Source organism: Macaca mulatta, chromosome 14 (assembly GCF_049350105.2).
Source record: "Macaca mulatta isolate MMU2019108-1 chromosome 14, T2T-MMU8v2.0, whole genome shotgun sequence".
NCBI classification, from domain to species: Eukaryota; Metazoa; Chordata; class Mammalia; order Primates; family Cercopithecidae; genus Macaca; species Macaca mulatta.
Window position 1 is genome coordinate 47,228,488 of NC_133419.1, and position 23,774 is coordinate 47,252,261.

Here is a 23,774-nt window from a genome sequence, read left to right on the forward strand (position 1 = left end):
TGTCAGTGGCTGGCAGGGGGAGCTTATTCTCAGAGTGCATGCAAGTGCATGGTAGTCCAGCTGCTGGTGGGAGCAGAGATGCTGTCAGTGGCAGTGGCATGAGGCAGGTGGGATTCAGGCTCTAGGGAAAATGTGATTTGACTCCCTTTATCCTGGGGGCAGTTTCCTTTGAGTGCTGCACTACCCTTTCCCCAGGGTGCAGAAGGGCATGTGGACTAGAGTGCTGGAAACCCTGCAAGTCTGTTGCGTTCAGTTGTGGCACTCCAGGTGAACATGGGGTGATGTCGGTGGGGCTCTTTGGAATGTGGTGATGCAGGAGCTGTTGGACCCCAGCGCAGGATGCAGTCTTATGGGGTCTGGGCTCTCAGAATGGTGTCATGCTGCAGCTGTCCGGGTCTCCAGGAAATGTGTGTGACATCGCATGAGCTCCCTTTCTGGAGCAATGTTGTAGTACAGACTCCAGGGGGCTCTCTATACCAGTTTCAGGGCCCACGGCAGTTGAGGGGCTCTCCAGTGGCTAAGATTGCAGGAGTTCATGACGGGAATGTGAAACTGCTAGAGATCTCTTTCTTACCCTTTCCCCACACTGGGGAGCTGCTCGGAGCTTCCAGCTGATCCCAATTGGGCTTTCCTACTCATCTACCCATCTTTTCATGCCTCAAGTGTTTTCTGTCACTTTTTTGCTGTATTCCAGCATTCTCTGTTTGGAGTGTGATAATCCTGTAGCTATTTTGATTCTTCTTTGTGGAGTAGGCTAGTGTCCAGTGCCTCTAGTCAGCCATCTCAAAGCCCCTCCTCTATAGGTTCATTTTTAATTTATCAATATTAACAAGTAGATCAATTGACTTTCCTTCTAAAAGGTGAAGAGTTCATCACATGTAAGGATCCTTCTTCTTCCTCTTTCTACTTCATGAAAATTGTTATTTATTTATTTTCATTTGGTATAGACTCACAATGGTATCTCTTATGAGTTAACTTCTTGGGCCACATGCGACACTTAAATCAACCTACTTGTCATTTAAAAAAATGCCATTTGAATTAAAAATTATTTAAAATATTTAGAAAAGTTTTTTAATAGATTCATTCAGAAAATATTTATTAAGGATCATGTAAAGGGCTGAATCGTGTCTCTGCAATATTCATGTATTGAAGTTCTCATCCCAGTATATCAGAAGATGACCATATTTAGAGAAAAGGTCTTTACAGAGCGAATGAAGTTAAAATGAGCCTGTTAGGGTGAGCCTTGGTTGAATATGACTAATGTCCTTATAAGAAGAGGAGGTTAGGACAAAGACACATAGAGAGAAGATCATGTGAAGAGGGGAGAAGAAGTCCCCATAAATAAGCCAAGGAAAGAGTCCTCAGAAGAAGCCACTATGAGATATCACTATACACCTCTTAGAATGGCTAAAAAAAGTTCATAGTTTCGAATGTTGGCAGAGGTTTGGAGAAACTCGATTTTTCATACGTTGCTAGTAAGAAAGTAAAATAGTATAACTACTTTGGAAATTCTTTCATATTTACCTAAAAAGGTAACTATATACACCATACTACCTAGCAATCCATACTGGGCGTTTATCCTAGAGAATGAAATTATGTTCACTGAAAAAATTTGCACACAAATGTTTATAGCAATGATATGGTTTGGCTGTGCCCTCACCCAAATCTCATCCTGAATTGTAACTCCCACAATTCCCGCATACCATGGGAGGAACCTAGTGGAAGGTGATTAAATTATGGGGGTGGGTCTTTCCCATGCTGTTCTTGTGATAGTGAATAAACCTCATGAGATCCGATGGTTTTAAAAAATGGGAGTTTGCCTGCTGCCATCCACGTAAGATGCGACTTGCTCCTCCTTGCCTTCCGTCATGATCATGAGGCCTCCCCAGCCATGGGGAATTGCCAGTCCAATTACACCTCTTCCTTTTGTAAATTGCCCAGCTTTGGGCATGTCTTTATCAGCAGCATGAAAGTGAGGCGTTGCTGAAAAGATACCTGAAAATGTGGAAGTGACTTTGGAACTGGGTTACAGGCAGAGGTTGGAACAGTTTGGAGGGCTTAGAAGAAGACTGGAAAATGTGGGGAAGTTTGGAATTTCCTACAGACTTATTGAATGGCTTTGACCAAAAGCCTGGTAGCAATATGGACAATAAGATCCAGGCTGAGGTGGTCACAGACCGAGATGAGGAACTTGTTGGGAACTGGAGCAAAGGTGACTGTTGTTATGTTTTAGCAAAGAGACTGGTGGCATTGTGCCCCTGCGCTAGAGATGTGTAGAACTTAGAACTTGAAAGAGATGATTTAGGGGTATCTGGCAGAACAAATTTCTAAGCAGCAAAGCATTCAAGAGGTGACTTGGGTACTGTTAAAAGTATTCAGTTTTATGAGGGAAGCACAGCATAAAAATTTGTAAAATTTGCAGCCTGACAATGTGATGGAAAAGAAAAACCCATTTTCTGAGGAGAAATTCAAGCTAGCTGCAGAAATTTGCATAAGTAACCAGGAGCCGAATGTTAATCCCCAAGACAATGGAGAAAGTGTCTCAAGGGCATGTCAGAGGTCTCCACAGCAGCCCTTCCCATCACAGGCCCAGAGACCTAGGAGAAAATAGTTTCATGGGCTGGGCCCAGGGTCCATGTGCTGTGTACAGCTTAGGGACATGGTGCCTTGTGTACCAGCTACTCCAGCTGTGGCTGAAAGGGGCCAATGTAGAGCTTGAGCCATGGCTTCAGAGGGTGCAAGCCTCAAGCCTTGGCAGCTTCCACATGGTGTTGAGCCTGCTAGTGCACAGAAATCAAGAATTGGGGTTTTGGAACCTCTGCCTAGATTTCAGGGGATATATGGTAACGCCTGGATGTCCAGACAGAATTTTGCTGTAGGGGCGGGGCTCTCATGGAGAACCTCTGCTGGAGCAGTGTGGAAGGGAAACGTAGGTTCAGAGCCCCAACACAGAGTCCCTATTGGGACACTGCCTAGTGGAGCTGTGAGAAGAGGGACACCGTCCTCCAGGCCCCAGAATAATAGATTCACTGACAGTTTGCACCATGTGTCTGGAAAAGCTGCAGACACTCAACACCAGCCCATGAAAGCAGCTTGGAGGGAGACTGTACCCTGCAAGGCCACAGGGGCAGAGCTGCCCAAGAACACATGGGAACCCACCTCTTACATCAGCATGACCCAGATATAAGACATGGAGTCAAAGGAGATCATTTTGGAGCTTTAAGATTTGACTGCTCTGCTGGATTTCAGACTTGCATGGGGCCTGTAGCCCCTTTGTTTTGGCCAAGTCCTCCCATTTGAAATGGCTGTATTTATCCAGTGCCTGTACCCCCATTGTGTCTAGTAAGTAACTAACTTGCTTTTGATTTTATAGGCTCATAGGTGAAAGGGACTTGCCTTGTCTCAGATGAGACGTTGGACTGTGGACTTCTGAATTAATGCTGAAATGAGTTAAGTCTTTGGGGGCTCTATTGGGAAGGCATGATTGGTTTTGAAATGTGAGGACATGAGATTCGGGAGGGGCCAGGGGTGGAATGATATAGGTTGGCTGTGTCCCCACTCAAATCTTATCTTGAATTGTAACTCCTACAATTCCTGCATATCATGGGAGGAAACTGGTGGGAGGTGATTGAATTATGGGGGCAGGTCTTTCCCATGCTGTTCTTGTGATAGTGAATAAGTCTTATGAGATCTGATGGCTTTTGAAAAATGGGAGTTTGCCTGCACAAGTTCTCTCTTCGCCTGCGGCCATTCACATAAGATGTGACTTGCTCCTCCTTGCCTTCCGCCATGATCATGAGGCCTCCCCAGCCATGTGGAACTGTGAGTCCAATTACATCTCTTCCTTTTGTAAATTGCCCAGTCTCAGGTATGTCTTTATCAGCAGTGTGAAAACAGACTAATACAAAGAGCTTTATTTATAATAGCCAAACTGGAAACAATCCAAATGCCTTTCCAATTATGAATAGTGAAAGAAACTATAATACATCTAGAGAATAGAATTTTACGTAACAATTTAAGAAAATCAACAACAAATTACATACTGTAACGACTTGGATGGATCTTGAGGACATTATGCTGAGTGGAGAGAGTCAAACTCAAAAAGGTTATATACTATCTGATTCCGTTTTATAACATATTTGAAATGACAAAATTATAGAGATGAAGAGCAAGTAAGTGGTTGCTAGGGATTTTGGAAGGGGGATGGGTGTGGGTGTGACTATAATGTGTAACCTCAGAGAGTTCTTTTGTGGTGAAGTAACAGTCCCATATCTTGAATGTAGTGGTAGTTATGTCAATCTATACATGTGATAAAATGAAAATGTCATAGAATGGTTCGCAAAGTGAAATCCGCAACCAAAAAAAAATTGAGTGTATAAAAAACTAGTGATATCTGAATGGTTAGCTATGGTATAGATAACTTTATTGCACCAATGTCAATTGCCTGATAATATACTATATTTATGCAATCTATCATCATTGGTGTAGGCTGGGTGTAGGGTACACAGGAACTCTCTGTACTAGTTTTGAAACTTCTGGTTAATGTGTAATTAATTTAGAATGAAAAGTTAAAAAACAATGGAAAGATCAGTTGGTTGGGTTGACTACCTATGTGAATAACTGAAGTCATCAAGAATGAGGATATGGGGTATGTTAATGAGAAGTTAGTAAACTGAGACACACAGGCCATAAGATCATAGAATAAGCATCATACACACATCTCTAAAATGAAGCATATATTAAAATTTTGTCACATTTTCTTACAATTGGTCTTTAAAATACATAAATACAATTTTACAGATATACCTAGAGGCTCAAACCTGCATCTCTCCTCTCACTGATCTCTTCAGAGCTTCTGAAATTGATATGCATTATTCTCTCATATGTGTAACAGGATGTTGAAACAGGAGTTTTAATTGAAATACCAAGACACTAGGCTGGGCGGGGTGACTCACACCTGTAATCCTAGCACTTTGGGAGGCCGAGGCGGGCAGATCACTTGAGGTCAGGAGTTCAAGACCAGCAGCCTGGCCAACATGGTAAAACCACATCTCTACTTAGAAAGAAAGAAAGAAAGAAAGAAAGAAAGAAAGAAAGAAAGAAAGAAAGAAAGAAAGAAAGAAAGAAAGAAAAGACACTATAGATACCACATTTCAAAAGAGGTGCAAGGTGAACTGCAGAATTTAAATGTGAAGTTTTTGGATAACCAATTACCAACTCTCAATCCATCATCCATATCAAGCCTATTAAAAAGTTTAGAGTTGGATTTTTATGTGAGGAACAAAATGTTGAAGTTAATTTAAAGATGAACTATCTTCCCTAATTCCAATTTGGGTCTTTTGCAGGTAAAAATGCTGCACCAGAGAAGGGGGTGCTTTCCACTGCTTCTCTCTTTCCCCCCACTCCCACACTTCTCTTTGTTCTATCTCCCTGTTGTTTTTACCAATGTTTTCTGACCCTGAAGGATTTGACATATTCTGGGGAGGAATGTTGGGAGGTTAAGACATTTCCTTTTTGGCATCTCCTGCTGGGCTGACCTGGCTGGCCTGCACAAGACTTGGCCATGTTGAACAGTTCATTCCAACTAATTTCACAAAAGGATTGTCAACCCCTGTCACTTCAAGGCCACTACAGACACTAGTCATTGCTTAAAGCACTCCAGCCTTATGAGCCTTCTTTTTTAAAAGTTAAATTAAAGTTTTTTAGAGACAAGGTCTTGCTCTGTTGCCTAGGCTGGAGTGTAGTTATGCAATCCTGGCTCACTGCAGCCTTGACCTTCTGCATTGAAGCCATCCTCCTACCCCAGCCTCCCAAGTAGCTGTGACTACAGACATGTGCCACCATGCCTGACTAATTTTTAATTTTTTGTGGAGATGTGGTCTTGCTATGTTGCCCAACTAGTCTTGAACTCCCAGCCTCAAACTCCTGGACTCAAGAGATCCTCTTGCCTCGGTCTCCCAAAGTGCTGAGACTACAGGCATGAGTCACTGTGCGGCCTTTAGAGCCCTCTTAAGAGGGATCTTGCAACTATGACCAGTCCATTTTCATGCTGCTCATAAAGACATACCTAAGATGGGGCAATTTACAAAAGAAAGAGGCTTAATTGGACTTACAGTTCCACGTGACTGGAGAAGCCTCACAATCTTGGCAGAAGGCAGGGGGGAGCAAGTCATGTCTTACATGGATGGCAGCAGGCAAAGAGAGAGAACTTGTACGGGGGAACTCCTCTTTTTAAAGCTGTCAGATCTCGTGAGACTTACTATCATAAGAACAGCATGGGAAAAACTTGCCCCCATGATTCAGTTACCTCCCATTGGGTCCCTCCCATAACACATGAGAATTCAAGATGAGATTTGGGTGGGAACATAGCCAAACCATATCAATAACAAAATACTTGGGGTGGCACAAGGAAAGAAACTCATTTACATACTGATATCCATTCCCTAAATTATTTCTATGCTGTTATTTATTAACAATGCTACTATGAATTCCCTCCTTTCCCATTTCCAGAAAAAAAAAAAAGAATTTATTGGTACAGTTGAGAAAGATGGAGATGTTCTTAGTTTAGACTGCTTTTTCTAAGAATAAAACAGGAAAAACAAGGCTGAAATTAATCTACCCAAAGTCATTGAGGAATCACTAAGACACTTCCGAGGCATGAGGCTGAGAGAAGAGCAGGTAACTGTCAATGTTGGCAGAGCAGTGTTGCTTTCAAAGTCCCATCTGACTGACAGGGCAGAGGTTCTTCCTCACTGCTCCAATCTGCTTCCTGACAGCTCCAGGGTTTCCTGAGGAAGCCGCCCTCCACCTTCATCCACCTCAGGCATGTCCTGCAGAGCCCTCTGGAGAACCAGCTTCAGGTTCTGCCAATTTTGACGCTGCCTAAAGGAGCCCATGAAGAAGTAAATGATGGGGTTGGCACTGTTGTTAAGAGAAGACAGGACATCTGAAACTAGATGAAAATGACAAAGGAAGACATCAAAATCCATGAGGATCCAGAATAATAGAAACCACTTAATGCCGAAGGGCAGCCTGCAGAGAAGGAAGATCAGCACTGTGAGCAGGATGGTCACACAGCCTGGTCAGCAGGATGCACAGGGAGTCACAGGCTGGACTCACAGAGAACCAAAAAAAAAAAAAAAAAAAAAAAATCAGCCATGCTGCAGTGATGAAATCAAATGTCCAACACCAACCATAGTCACCATCACAAACTAAGAAACCACAGAACTTCCCTTTCAGGGTGCTCAGCAACAGGGACAGGGCCCAGAGCAGGGCACACATGACTGTTGACAGGTTTCTTGGGCAGTGGCAGCAGTACCAAAAAGGCCACAGGACGGACAGGCAGCACACTGTGTTCTCCACAAATATTTATTCAGTGAATGAATGCATGAATGAGGAGCCTTATGGTAGCAGCAGATTTGCGGGTTAAATGGGAAATAAAAATGAAAGCACAATTAAAAGCATTAGAACACACATGTATAATGAGAGGAAGAAAATTTCATTTATTCAGAATTCTTTTTCTGGACAATTGTGTGTGTTAACAGTAATTACTGATGTGTGTCCAAATAACTGAAGTTGATCACTAATGTGCCTTTGATATGAGAACTCAATGTGGCTTTGCTGAACACCTGGAAGCATTTTGGTACACAATGTTGGGGTAGGGAGTGGATTGGAGCTGAATTGCTCAGCAATATAGTGGATGAAGAAGTAAGTGAGTGTGAGGGCTGAGTGCCACTGAAGGAGGAAATGGAAGTATGCAAATAGAGATGGAGGACTACTAAGTGGGGTGCTGGGTGCGCACAACATAAATCTACTTCACTCTCTCCCAGGAGAACTTTAAAAGAGTTTCTTTTGCTGGCTAAATCTTCTGTGTGAGAAGAGTCTATGTTGGGATGTAGAAAAAGTGCTGGGCTTGGAATGTAGAGAGATGCTCATGCAGATTTCAACTGGAGAAAGAGGACTAGCTCTCATCTGGGTAAACAACAGCAGCTGACTGAGAGTTTAACAGCTACTATCTCCTTTAACCCTTAGGAGGGAAGAATTATTAATATTCCCATTTTACAGAGGATGGCATAGGGGCAGAAAATGGATGCATAATTATTCCTTGGTCTCACACAACGTGGATTTGAACCCAACAGAGCTGCCTCAGGATTCAACCTTTTGTCCAGCCCTTTGTCCCCAACACCACCAAGCATTCAATACACATGTTTGAGGGGGAAAGCAGGGGAGTAACTCCCAAGTTACATCCAAGTTAATTGTTAAGATTGGGGGTTGAAAAAAAAAAGCTAACCATGACAAACTTCAGTTAGAGAGAGAATGAGAAGCAAATCAAATAGGAAACAAAAGAGAGATGAGTGAAAGCCAATTAGGAACAGATAGAAGAATCCAGGAGCCCTTTTCTACCTTATAAATGTAGCCATCACTAGGTCATCCAGAGGACTCAATGAATCAGGAGGCCTCTAAGTGGAAAGAGGATGCATCTTCTTCCAAGGGTGGAGAGAAGCATCAGGCATGAATGCATCCACTATGAGCTCTCTTAGAGAGACAAACTCCCACAGCCTTGGTTGGCCAGGAAAACAAAAGGAAGGAAAACCAAGACTTCTGTTGCTCTTACTCAAGGTACTGAACAGTTTGTAAATGTATTATTAGGGTGTGATACATTTGTCTTCCTTATCAAAGCTGAACCTTCATAACTAAGTCGTACCTGTATTTGTTCACTATTGTGTCCTCAACATTTAGCATGTGCTCCTTAAGGACCACTTTTTGTAATACTCTCAGTTGATACAGGAAGAGGCTTAAAGAGTACATTGGATTTTCCTGTTTACATCATGAAGAGCATGGCCAATACCAGCCTCTGTCTCCTGGAGCCCTATCTGAGGCTTTTCCACTGTTTTCTGCCCTATCAATCATTATTTTTTGGGGAACACCCAAAAAATTGTCATGTGAACACAGAATCTGAGAGATTATTAGGGTCTGTAGAGACCCTAGTGTCCCCTGCTAACCATTCCTCTCCTCTGTCTCCTCTGTCACATAGTATTTCTTTTTTTTTTTTTTTTTTTGAGACAGAGTCTCACTCGGCTGCCCAGGCTGGGGCGCAGTGGTGTTATGTCGGGTCATTGCAACTTCCGCCTCCGGGGTTCAAGTGACTCTCCTGCCTCAGCCTCCCTAGTAGCTGGGATTACAGGCACCTGCCACCATGTCTGGCTAATTTTTGTATTTTTAGTAAAGATGGGGGTTTCACCATGTTGGCCAGGCCAGTTTGGAACTCCTGACCTCAGGTGATCCACCCACCTTGACTTCCCAAAATGCTGGGATTACAGGTGTGAGCCACTGCGCCTGCCCTGTCGCATAGTATTTCTGAGAGTTATAAATCACGAAAAGGATCCTGTTTACCCCAACCCCTGCCTTGATGCTCATGACATCTTGTAATTAGACACTAGACAATGGTAGGTGAGCAGATATGATGTAACTGACTCTTGGATTGATGCAATAAGTGTGGTCTCCCTCTGTCCTCCTCTTCTTCACCTCAGGCTGGAATGTTGATGTCACTGGAAGCCTGCAGAATCACGAGGATGAGGGCACCTCTCTAGGGATTAGGGAGCAGAACATGGAAGGGGTCCTGGTGTCTGATGCCTGGAACCTCCAGCCCAGGTCTAGTAAACTTTGTCACAGAAGTCATTGCTACTATGGGACATTTTTAGAGCAGCCAAACTTATACTCTGACTAATAAGGAAAAAGTTTTTTCTTTTTCAATTACATTCCATTTTCAGGGAATTTTTAATGAATGTGGAAGATTATTTCATAAAGTGACACTAGAGAAAGAAAGTGCAAACAGGAAAAAAAGTAACTGATGGAGATGTGATGAAAAAAATGGTTTAATAACATTTAGATAGAGAAAACCCCAGGAATAAAGGGAGGTTTGAGGGATAGTCTCATTGGCCCTGGAGATTTTTTTCCCACCCTTTTCCATTCTGTTTGACATCCCAAGAGGGATGTTTACCTCATTAGTGGGATTCTTTTCCTTCTGGTTTCTGGTTGAATTGAGCCAGTTGGAGACCCCAGCAGGAGGAAAGTGATTTCGGATTTTCACTTCCTGGCTCTCTGCCTATGTGGCTGTGTGTTGGTGATGCAGGGCTCCTCCACCTGCCTGGTCATCCTCTCCCGCCCCTACAGCTAGCTACAGATAAAGCTATGATTTCAGTGATAACTCCTCCTTCCCTGTCCCTTTAAACCTAGGAGAGGAAGCAGTGCTCCACTATTGCTGCTTAGGGTGCTGCCCCACGCATCGTCTCTTTCCCTTAACTCTGCCCATCTTAGTAAATAGTTCCCTCATGAAACACTCCTCAATTATTTCAGTTAGGACTATTTGTTTCTTTCTGGATGTTTCCAAATATACAAAGGAGAATAACTTTGAAAAGCAAGTAATGCAATAAAACCTGGGTGTACAGCAGTTCAGCTCTGGGAAGCAATGCCTGTATGTTATCCTACTCCTTAAATGAATGTAAGAGGCAGCCTCTTTCCATGAAAGCAGATTTGAATGGTTGGAATAAAGGGAGTGATACAAGGAGATGGATCTGAAGAGAGAAAGATCCGCTTGACTCTGTTTGGAAGTGCCACAGTTTGGGCTGCCAGTACTCAGTCTCCAGAATGAGACCTCATGTCTCCTTCCTTTTCCTGAGGGAGGCACCATTACCCACTGCATGTGGCACTCCAAGGTAGAAGCACAGGAATATAAAACTAGAGCAAAAGTTATAACTGGAAACCAGACAGTTTTTGGTATATATCCTTACCTTTCCTTCATTCTTTTGTCCAGATGTGGAGAGTTGTCTGGTGCTGAATGGGGACAGCCTTTCCTGGATTGGGATGATGGCTGAGGACTTTTCTTGTTTTTCCTTTTTCTTTAATGAAATTATTATTATTTAAATAGTTTTGGGGGAACAGGTGGTATTTGGTTACATGAATAAGTTCTTTGGTGGTGATTTCTGAGATTCTGGTGCACCCATCACCCAAGCAGTGTACACTGTATCCAACGTGTAGTTTTTTATCCCTCACTTCCCTCCCACCATTCCCCCTGAGTCCCCAAAGTCCATTATATCATTCTCATGCCTTTGTGCCCTCATAGCTTAGCTCCCACTTATAAGTGAGAACATATAATATTTGGTTTTTCATTCCTGAGTTACTTCACTTAGGATAATGGTCTCCAACTCCAACCAGGTTGCTGTGAATGCCGTTATGTTGTTTCTTTTTCTTTATCCACTCATTGGTTGATGAGCATTTAGGCTAGTTCCATATTTTTGCAATTGCAAATTGTGCTGCTATAAACATGTGTTTACGGCTGCGCATGGTGGCTCATGCCTGTAATCCCAGCACTTTGGGAACCCGAGGCAGGTGGATCACCTGAGGTCAGGAGTTCAAGACCAGCCTGACCAATATGGTGAAACTTTGCCTCTACTAAGAATACAAAAATTAGCCAGTCATGGTGGTGTGCGCATATAGTTCCAGCTACTCAAGAGGCTTGAGACAGGAGAATTGCTGGAACCTGGGAGGCGGAGGTTGCAGTGAGCCGAGATCACGCTCCTGCACTCCAGCCTGGGCGATAGAGCGAGACTCCATCACAAAACAAAACAAAACACTATGTGTTTACAAGTGTCTTAGACTCCCTAAATCTATTCTCCAGAGGCTTCCCCTTGCTACACTTTTTATTCTTACTTTTTAAACTTACGAGTTCTGAATAGTAAACGTATTTCTATTTTTAATTTATCAGTGTTAAGGAGTGGCTCAATGGACATCCCTTATAAAATGTAAAGAGTTCAGCACATACAACATATCCTTATTCTTCCTCCCTCTACTTCATGAAATTTGTTATTTATTTTCATTTGGTATGAATATTAAAAAATTAAAGCCTTATCTTCTATCATTGCCCTTCTTGTGCCTCATGCTGTAACCAAATTAAGCTACTTGTCATTTAAAAAATAATGTTATTTGAATTAGAACCTATTTAAATTATCCAGAAATAGTCTTCAATGCTGAGCAAATATTTTAAAAAGACCTTGTTATGGGCTGAACTGTGTTCCTATAATACTCATATGTTGAAATACTTAGCCCCAGTAACTCAAAATATGAGTATATTGGGGAAGGAGGTCTTCAGAGAGCTAGTTAAGTTAAAATGAGCTCATTAGAATGAGCCTTAATCCAACATGACTGATGTCCCTATGAGAAGAAGAGATTAGGACACAGACATACAGAGGGAAGACCCTGTGAAGACACAGGGAGAAAAAGACCCCATCTACAAGACAACGAGAGAGGTCTCAGAAGAAACCATGATGATACAGCAATATACAGCTCTTAGAAGGCTAAAGTAAAAAAATACTCCTTTCAAATACTGGCAAGGATTTGGAGAAGGTGGATCTTCTATACATTGCCAGTGGAGAAGTAAAATGGTACAGTACTCTAGAAAACGGTTTTAATCTTCTTAAAAAGTTAAATATACACTTACCATATCACCCAGAAATTTATCTTTGGAATGTATCCAAGAGAGTGGATAAGGATGTTCACTTAAAAGTTTGTACACTAATGTTAATAGCAGCTTTATTTAATAGTTAAAATGGAAACAAAGCAAATGTATTTTCACCATGAATAATGACACAAAGCTTACTGTATCCATACAAGGAAATACTCCCCAGCAATTAATTTTAAAAAGTTTTTGGACAGTTCAAATTGTATGGATCTATCCTGTACAATACGATGCTGAAGTACCTAGACGTTGTGGTATAAATTTAGCTAAATAACAAATATATTAACTCATATAGTATTTTTGTGGTGAGAACACTTACCCACTCTTTGCATTTTTCAGAACACAATATATTATCATCAGCTACAGTCACCATGCTGTATAATAGATCTCTTAAAATTGTTCCTCCAGGCTGGGCGCGGTGGCTCACGCTTGTAATTCTAGAACTTTGGGAGGCCGAAGTGGGTGGATCATCTGAGGTCAGAAGTTTGAGACCAGCCTAGCCAACGTGATGAAATCCCATCTCTACTAAAAATACAAAAATTAGCTGGTTGTGGTGGTGGGTGCCTGTAAACCCAGCTACTTGGGAGGCTGAAGCAAGAGAAGTACTTGAACCCAGGAGGCAGAGTTTGCAATGAGCCGAGATCGCACCACTGCACTCCAGCCTGAGTAACAGAGCAAGACGCCATCTCAAAAAAAAAAAAAAAAAAAAAAGAAAAAGAAAAAAAAGAAAAATTGTTGCTTCTATCTAAATGTAATTACGTATCCTTTGACCAATGTCTACTCATCTCCCCTTTCACCTAACCAACCAAACCTATGGCAACCACCATTTTATTCTCAACTTCTGTGAGATCACCTCGTTTAGATTCTACATATGAGTGAGATCATGTACTATTTTTCTTCCTGTGCCTTGCATATTTCACTTAACAGAATGTCCTCTGGTTTATCCAAGTTGCTGGAAATGACAGAATTTCATTCTTTTTAAAGGCTAAATAGTATTCCATTGTGCATATGTACCACATTTTCTTTATCAGTTTATCTATTGATGGACACTTAGGTTAATTCTGTATCTTGGCCATTGTGAATAGTGCTGCAAGAAACATGGGGATACAGATATCTTTTCAATATACTGATTTCATTTCCCTTGGACATTAACCCAGGAGTGGGATTTCTGGATATAGGTAGTTCTATTTTTAACATTTTTAGGAACTTCCATACTGTTTTCCCTAATAGCTGTACTAAAATACATTCCCACCAACAGTGTATGAGGGTTCTCTTTTCTCCACATCCTCTATGATACTTGTAATCTTTTGTATTTTTGATGGTAGCCATTCTAACTGGATAAATGATATGTAATTGTGGTTGTGATTTGCATTTTCCTGATGATTAGTTACATTGCACATTTTTTCTTATATCTATTGGTCATTTTTATGTCTTCTTTTCAGAAATATCTATTCAGTTCTTTTGCCTATTTTTCCACTGGTTCATTTGTTTTATTGCTATTGAGTTGTTAGAGTCTCTTAAATATTTTGGATGCTAATCCTTTATCAGATGTATATTTTGCAAAATTAGAAGGAAGGAAGGAAATAATAAAGATCAGAGCAGAAATAAGTGAAAAGAAGACTAGAAAAACAAAAGAAAAGATCAATGAAATGAAGAGTTGTTTTTAAAAGGTAAGTAAATTTTCTCCATTCAGTAATTCCAGAAATAAATAATTCATATGCTTTAAATTATGTGCCATTTTGAATAGTGTGATGAAATCTCTTGTGGTCCTACTCTCTCCTTCCTGGGATGTGATTCACCCCTTTGCCTAGCATATTCATGCTGTGTACCCTACCCACCCGTTTGTTACTTAGTAGCCCTCTCAGTTATTAGATCAGTTGTTGTGGTATCACAGTGCTTGTGTTCAAGTAAACCTTATTTTACTTATTAATGGCTCCCAAGCATTAGGAGTAGGGATGCTGGCAATTCAGATATGCCAAAGAGAAGTGGTAGAGTGCTCCCTGTAAGTAAAGGTGAAGTTTGCAACTTAGTAAGGAAGGAAAAAAATATAGAATGTGGAGGCTGCTAAGGTCTACAGTAAAAACTAAAATCATAAAGGAGGCAAAAGAAATTCATGCTAGTTTTGCTGTTGCACCTCAAACTGCAAAAGCTATGGCCACAAGACATGACAATTGCTTAATTAAGATAGAAAAAGCATTTAATTTGTGGGTTGAAGACATGAACAGAAATGTGTTTCGGTTGCTGTCAATTGAAACACATTTCATGCAACCAGTGGGGGGTCTCGGAATTTATCCCTTAAAGATAAGACAGAACTACTGTAAAAGGAAGGAAATAATAAAGGTTGGGGAAAAAACTAAATAAAAAGCAAAGGTACAATAGAAACATAACAATGAAGATGAAATTTATATTTTTGAAAAGATAATAAAATTGACAAATTCCTATCAATACCAATGAAGAAAAATATAAATAGAGAAAACACGAAACTCGCACTGGGAATCAAAGAGAGACTATCATGATACATACTACCAATATTAAAAATACAGAAATAAAAAGCTCTTTTGAATGATTTTTTGTCAAAATTTGACAATTTAGAAGAAATATAAGTACTCTTTTAAAACACACCTTCCCAAAATTGATCAAAGATACAGTAATTGCAAATAATCCTGTACCTACTAAGGAAATTGAATTTATAATTAAAAACTCTTCTACAAAGAAAGCTCCAGGCACACATGGCCACACTGGTGAATTCTATCAAACATTTAAGAATTTAAAAAATCAAGATCTAACCTTCAAGCTTCAGAACTATAAAAAACATGAACAAATTAAGCCCAAAATAAATAGAAAGAAACAATAAAAAGCAGAAATCAGTGCAACAGAAAACAAATAGAGATAAAATCAAAGCTATGATAGTACCATGAAAAGATTAATGATATTCACAAATTTTTAGCAATACTGAACAATAAACAGAGAGAGAATAACATCATTATCAAGAATGAGAGTGGGAATATTGCTATAGTCTCTAAAGATGTTAAAGGGATAATAAAGAACTATTATGAACAAATTTATGTCAATAAATTCAAAACTTAGATGAAAGGGACAGTTTCCTTGAAAGACATAATTTGTCAAAACTGACATGAGAAGAAATAGAAAATGTGAATAGCTGTATGTCTGTGAAAGACATTTTATATATCTTTCTATATCTGTATATCTATATAAATTTGTTGTTGTTGCTTTTTAATGAAATCTCACTCTGTCGCCGAGGCTGGAGTGCTGTAACCTCCGCCTCCCGGGTTCAAGTGATTATCTTGCCTCAGCCTCCTGAGCAGCAGGGATTACAGGCGCACACCACCAAACCTGGCTAATTTTTGTATTTTTAGTGGAGACAGGGTTTCATCATGTTGGCCAGGCTGGTCTTGAACTCCTGACCTCAGGTGATCCACCCTCCTTGGCCTCCCAAAGTTCTGTGATTACAGGCATGAGCCACTGCACCTGGCCAAGATATTACATTTTTAATTAAAACTTTCCACACATGCACATGCAAAAATTTAGATCCAGAAGTCTTGGATAAATTCTATTGATATTTAAAGGGAAAAATCATATCAAATTTATACAAATATTTTATCTTAAATTTCAGAAGGAAAGAATAGTCTCCAACTTATTTTATGAGACCATGTATATCTTTGATAGTGAAATCTGGAAAAGATATTACAAAAGAAAACTACAGACCAAAATTTCTTATGAATCAGATGCAAAAATTCTTAACACAGTAGTAGCAGGTAGAATCCTGAAATATATCAAAAGGATAATACAGAATGGCTAGTGGGGTTTATCTCAGTAGTGCAATGTTTGTTTAACATTTGTAAATCAATCAATGAAATTTACCACATTAACAGAATAAAGGAGAAAAATTATGTGAATATCTCAATAAACACAGCAAAAGGATTTGACAAATTTCAACACCCATGGAGAAGTGATTGATGGTCAAAGAGTGTAAAGCCTTAATTAAATGGGATGAAAAATTTTTTCTTTGAGATATATTACGTAGTGTGGTAAATATAGTAAATAATAATGTAGTATTCATTTGAAAATAGCTGAGATTATACATTTTATTTTTTTACTTCAATAACTTTTTGGAGAGCAGGTGGTGTTTGGTTACATGGGTAAGTAGTTTAGTGGTGATTTCTGAGATTTTGATGTACCCATCACCAGAACAGTGTACATTGTACCCAATGCATAGTCTTTTATCCCTCACCCACCTCCCACTCTCTTTCCTTGAGTCCCCAAAGTCCATTGTATCATTCTTATGCCTTTGTATCCTGATAGCTTAGCTCCTGCTTGTAAGAAAGAACATTCAAGGTTTGGTTTTCCATTCCTGAGTTACTTCACTTAGAGTAATGGTCTCCAACTCCATCCAGATTGCTGTGAATGCTGTTATTTTGTTCCTTTTTATGGCTGAGTAGTATTCCATGGTGTGTGTGTGTGTGTGTGTGTGTGTGTGTGTGTGTGTGTGTGTGTATGTGTGTGTGTGTATATATATATTTATATATATATGACATTTTCTTTATCCACCCATTGATTCATGGGCATTTGGGCTGGTTCCATATTTTTACAATCGCAAATTGTGCTGCTATAAACATGCATGTGTGAGTGTCTTTTTCATAAATGATTTCCTTTCCTCTGGGTAGATATCCAGTAGTAGAAATGCTGGAACAAATGGCAGATCTACTTTTAGTTCTTTAAGGAATCTTCACACTGTTTTCCATAGTGGTTTTACTAGTTTACATCCCCACCAGCAGTGTAAAAGTGTTCCCTTTTCACCACATCCATGCCAACATCTATTATTTTTTGATTTTTAAATTATGGCCATTCTTGCAGGAGTAAGGTGGTATTGTTTTGTGGTTTTGATTTGCATTTCCCTGATAATTAGTAATGTGGAGCCTTTTTTCTTTTTCTTTTTCTTTTTTTTTTGAGATGGAGTCTCGCTCTGTCGCCCAGGCTGGAGTGCAGTGGCCGGATCTCAGCTCACTGCAAGCTCCGCCTTGTGGAGCATTTTTTCATATGTTTATTGGCCATTGGTATATCTTCTTTTAAGAATTGCCTATTCATGTCCTCAGCCCACTTTTCAATGGGATAATTTGTTTCATGCTTGATGATTTGTTAGATTTCCTTGTAGATTCTGGATGTTAGTCCTTTGTCAGATGCAGTTTGTGAAGACTTTCTTCCACTCCATGAGTTATCTGTTTACTCTGCTGATTATTATTATTATTTTTTCCTGTGCAGAAATTTTTAGTTTAATTAAGTCCTATTGATTTATCTTTGTTTTCTTTTTACACTTACTTTTGGGTTCTTGGTCATGAAGTCGTTGCCTAAGCCAATGTCTAGAAAGGTTTCTCCTATGTTATCTTCTAGAATTTTTATGGTTTCAGGTCTTAGATTTAAGTCTTTGATCCATCTTGAGTTGATTTTGTATGAAGTGAGAGACGAGGATCCAGTTTCAGTCTTCTACATGTGGCTTGCTAATTATCCTAGCACTATTTGTTGAAAAAGATGTCCTTTCTCCACTTTATGTTTTTGTTTGCTTTGTTGAAGATCAGTTGGCGGTAAGTATTTAGGTTTATTTCTGGGTTCTCTATTCTGTTCCATTGGTCTATATGCCTATTTTTATACCAGTACCATGGGTTTTGGTGACTATAGCCTTATAGTTTGAAGTTAGGTAATGTGACGCCTCTAGATTTGTTCTTTTTGCTTAGTGTTGCTTTGGTTATGCAGGCTCTTTTTCAGTTCCATATGAATTTTAGGATCATTTTTTCTAGTTCTGTGAAGAATGATGATGGCATCTTGATGGGAATTACATTGAATTTGTAGATTGCTCTTGGAAGTGTGGTCATTTTCACAATATTGATTCTACCCATCCATGAGCATGGGATGTGTTTCCATTTGTTTGTGTCATCTATAATTTTTTTCAGCAGTGTTTTGTAGTTCTCTTTGCAGAGGTTTTTCACCTCCTTGGTTAGATATGTTCCTAGGTATTTTATTATTTTTTTCAGCTATTGTAAAAGGGGTTGAGTTCTTGATTTGATTCTCAGCTTGGTCACTTTTGGTGTATAGCAGTGCTACTGGTTTGTGTACATTGACTTTGTATCCTGAAACTTTACTGAATTCATTTATCAGATCTAGAAGCTTTTTGGTTGAGTCTTCAGGGTTTTCTAGGTGTACAATCATGTCATTAGTGAACCATGGCAGTTTGCCTTCCTCTTTACTGATTCGAATGCCCTTTATTTCTTTCTCTGCTAATTGCTCTTGCTAGGACTTCAAGTACTATGTTGAATAGAAGTGGTGTAAATGGGCATCCTTATCTTGTTTCAGTTCTCAGGTGGAATGCTTTCAACTTTTCCCCATTGAGTATGATGTTGGCTGTGTAGTTTGTCATAGATAGTTTTTATTATGTTAAGGTATGTCCCTTCTATGCCGAGTTTGCTGAGGTTTTTTATCATAAAGGGATGCTAGATTTTGTCAAATGCTTTTCTGTGTCTATTGAGATAATCATGTGATTTTTGTATTTAGTTCTGTTTATATGGTTTATCACATTTATTTACTTGTGTATGTTAACCTATTTCTGTATCCCTGGTATGAACCCATTTGATCATGCTGGATTATCTTTTCGATATGCTGTTGGATTTGGTTTGCTAGTATTTTGTTGAGGATTTTTGCATCTGTATTCATCAAGAATATTGGTCTGTAGTTTTCTTTTTTTGTTATGTTCTTTCCTGGTTTTGGTATTTGGGTGATACTGGCTTCATAGAATGATTTAGGGAGGATTCCCTCTTTCTCTATCTTTTGGAATAGTGTCAAAAGGATTGGCACCAATTCTTCTTTGAATGTCTGATATAATTCAGCTGTAAATCTCTCTGGTCCTAGACTTTTTTGTTGGTAATTTTCAAATTACCATTTCAATCTTGCTGCCTGTTACTAGTCTGTTGAGAGTTTCTATTTTTCTTCCTATTTTAATCTCCAGGAATTTGTCCATCTCCTCTAGGTTTTCTAATTTGTGTGTGTAAAGGTGTTCATAGTAGCCTTGAATGATCTTTTGAATTTCTGTGGTATCAGTTGTAATATCTCTTGTTTCATTTCTAATTGAGCTTATTTGAATCTTCTCTCTTCTTTTCTTGGTTAATCTCACTAATGGTCTATTAATTTTGTTTATGCTTTCAAAGAACCAGCTTTTTGTTACATTTATCTTTTTGTTTGTTTGTTTGTTTGTTTCAATTTCATTTAGTTCTGCTCCAGTTTCTTTTTTGTTCTTCTGCAGGGTTTGGCTTTGGTTTGTTCTTGTTTCTCTAGTTCCTTGAGGTGTGACCTTAGGTTATCTATTTGTGCTCTTTCAGACTTTTTGACGTAGGCATTTAATGCTATGAACTTTGCTTTTAGCACCACTTTGCTTTATCCCAGAGATTTCAATAGGTTATGTCACTATTATCACTCAGTTCAAAGAATTTTTAAATTTCCTTCTTGATTTCATTGTTGACCCAAATATCATTCAGGAGTAGATTATTTAATTTCCATTTATTTTCATGGTTTTGAGGATTCCTTTTGGAGCTCATTTCCAATTTTATTCCACTGTGGTCTGAAAGGATACTTGATATAATTTCAATTTTCTTAAATTTATTGAGACTTGTTTCATGGCCTATAATATGGTCTATCTTGGAGAAAGTTCCATGTGCTGTTGAATAGAATGTATAATCTGTGGTTGTTGGATGGAATGTTCTATAAATATCTGTTAAGTCCATTTGTTGTAGGGTATAGTTTAAATCTATAGTTTCTTTGTTGACTTTCTGTCTTGATGACTTTTCTAGTGCTGTCAGTGGAGTATTGAAGTCCACTATTATTACTATGTTGCCATCTATCTCATTTCTTAGGTCTATTAGTAATTGTTTTATAAATTTAGGAGTGACAGTGTTAGGGATATACGTATTTAGGATTGTGATATTTTCCTGTTGGACTCATCCTTCTATCATTATATAATTTCCCCCTTTGTTTTTTTTAATTGTTGTTGCTTTAAAGTAGTTTGTTTTGTCTGATATAAGAATAGGTACTCCTGCTCACTTTCGGTATATATTTGCATGGTATATCTTTTACCAACCCTTTACCTTAAGTTTATGTGGGTCCTTATGTGTTAGGTGAATCTCTTGAAGACAGCAGATACTTTGTTGGTGAATTCTTATCCATTCTGACATTCCGTATCTTTTATGTGAAACATTTAGGCCGTTTGCATTCAATATTAATATTGAGATGTGTGATACTATTCTATTCATCATGTTAGTTGTTGTGTTAATACATGGTTTTTTTTTTTTTCCATTGAGTTATTGTTTTATAGGCCCTGTAAGACTTAGGCTTTAAGGAGGTTGTATTTTGAGGTTTTATTTCCTGATTTAGAGCTCCTTTTAGCAGTTATTGTAGTGCTGGTTTGGTAGTGGCAAATTCTCAGTATTTGTTTATCTGAAAAAGACTGTATCTTTCCTTCTATTTAAGAGGGATCTTGCCACCATGACCAAATACATGGGGTAACAGAAGGAATAAAACTCATGAATGAATTATTCACCATTCCCTAAAAATCTCTATGCTTTTATTAACAGTGCCACTGTAAATTATCTCTTCTCCCATTTCCATCTGTCCAGATCCTATTTATCTCTCCTTCCCCAGTACAAAGATTGAGGTGACTGGCAAAATTCGCAGAGGGTATAATTATAATTATAATGCTGGGTAAATTGTAGTCATCAGTTAACATTCTACCTATTACACAAAGCCTTCCATCATCCACTCACTTCTACATACACACTTAGAAATGAGATCTGTTCTGTCTCTGCTGTCCTTCCTTGTGTTTGCATCCTGCAAGGTTTCAGAACAATTGGTTTCATGCTCATGATGGGCATGAGCATTGAGATTTCTTCTTCTATACTCTGCTGTTGTTAGGTAACAGCAAGCAAATGCCATCTATATCTATAGTCAGCATTGGTACATTGACAATAATGGTGCCCAATGGATGCCACAGCGTCATACAGAACAAACATCACAGCAGTCTCTTCAGATTCTAGGTCGCTGCCACATGGGTGAGAAGAACGTACGATTACTGTGATTATAGTCACTGCGTAGAGAGATGAATTTCCCAGGCTGCCAGGATCACAACAGCAGTTATCTTCAGTCCAGAGTTATGGTAAAGCTACACTTTACCCACCTATTCTGAAAAGAGGTACCTGAGCACAAATGCACAAATGGCACAATTTCAGACTGGGGCAATCCCGTAACCTCACTATCTGCTTGGCTTGCCTGGAATGAGCATGTGACCCATGTTGGCCATGCAGTCAGCTTGAGAATCCCAAATCCCTGAAACCAGGTCCAGTGTTCTTCCCATTCTAGCACTTGCACATTCTCCTTCTCTACATATCCTGGGATTTCTAGATGCTGATTTGGTTTTGCCTGGAGGCAAGGACTTCTACTGCTGGAACACACGGTAATGGTGGTAGATAGTTCCGCAATGCCTGTGACCTAAGCACGTGTAGGGTCTCTTAAAAATCTTTTCAGGAATTGTGTATTGGTGTGATGTTGGACTATAGATTGAGGGCTGTTGTAAGATTCAGCCTATTAATCTTTTGATATCATCAATTATACAACCGCTGCTGAGATTGTTGTCTTGCATGAGCAGTCACCTAGTGAACATTCTCTAATTTATTGGAATCTTATTGTTCTGCTTCAGCTGGGTGCTTGGGGGGTGGCATTCCTCTTCAGGATGGCAGCAAGATAACTGGGAATTTTTAGATACCCTCTCCTCTGAGAACCCTTGAGCCACAAATACAACTCTTGGATAGCATGTGTCACTTTGGGAGGCCGTCTTTTCTAAACTAGTGTCCTTCCTTCACAGGCTGTGTGCTCTATGAATGTAGGTGTGTTTACTTTGACTCCTAAGTGTCTGGCATGCAAGCTAGAGAATAGAAGATGCTCAGTATCTGTTTATACCGTAAACAGTAGAATAAGTGAGAGATGCTGTTATGAAAAGCCCACTTAATGACATATTCAGGAATGCAAGTGGATAGGTTAATTGAAAATGTCTGTTAATCAGTATTCATAAAAAGGGAAACATTTGTAACGTGAATATTTCATTTTTACCTAGAATTCATTCACTAAAATAGAACTAAACTACAGAACATTCCTTTGTGTAGGGTTTGCAAATAGAATTCTACTCTTATCTTGCTGAAAGCATATCTATCAATCATTGTCTATGATTTGCAGTGTGGATTCATTTAAATGTAGATTCTAGCGTCAGATGCATAGCATTCTCACTGAGTATATTGCTCCATATTGTTAATTTTTGTTTAATCTGATAGAGTTGGCAGACTCACACCTATTAAACTAACAATAATTTTGGAACCTGCTTTTATTGTCCCTTTAAGCATTCACATTAGTTTGTATGGAAACCGCAGTTCTTTCATACTCGTATTTTGTTGATTTGTGGTGTATTTTGATAAATTAGGTAATTATATTGACAAGCCTAATTGTCAAAATCAGGACAGGAAACAGATCCAATTGGTTCTTGTGAAGCTGATGACTCAGTGCCCTTGAGCCCAGGTGTACTAGAGCATAAGTGAATGACCACAAAGGCTCAGCATTTGCTCAGCATCAATCCATATATTTTCTTCAGGAAGTGGAAAGAATTGGATATAGAGATGGAATGTATTAGTGTGAGACTTATTTGAAAGGTGTTTGCTTTTATGCAGAATTAGCACAGTGCTTGATGAATTAGGTTCGAATGTTTGTTGAATTCATGCCTAAAAAATAGTCATGAATGGCAGCTCCCAAAAAGTGCCATTAGAGACTTTTATATCATTTCTCCCTTTCTGGGGAACATGCCTGGATGTCCTGCACGCTCTTCTTCGACATGGAACTGAGAGGAAATGATATCATTGGCCTGGGAAAGAAAGCATTTCACTAGCAGACTCCCACATCCCCTCCATTCTTCTTCCCAGAGGCAGTAAGCAGACCTGCAATGAAAGGGAACAGCTGTTCTCAGAAAAACCAACTGCAGAGGACACTCTGTTGTGTGGGAGGTACCTGTAGGAGTTCCAGTGAGACCTGGTGACTGAGCCAGCCTTTGCAAGATGTTGGACACACCTGTGATTTTCAGGTGGGAGCTGCTTGAGAAAAATAGTTACCAAGACTTCTAAATTCCACACCTAGTCTGTTGCACCAGAAATTCAAAGACATGTTC

General features: G+C 39.3%; 1 long non-coding RNA gene and 1 pseudogene across 2 annotated transcripts in view; one reads left to right on the top strand and one right to left on the bottom strand.

Moving 5' to 3' along the window:
• LOC144334279 (uncharacterized) overlaps positions 1 to 23,774 on the top strand; it is a 71,928-nt gene that overhangs the window by 24,499 nt on the left and 23,655 nt on the right. The window lies entirely within an intron of this gene.
• On the bottom strand, positions 1,231 to 7,368 carry LOC144334278 (mas-related G-protein coupled receptor member X1-like; annotated as a pseudogene). The gene has a single exon (XR_013403969.1). The product of XR_013403969.1 is annotated as a mas-related G-protein coupled receptor member X1-like (transcript).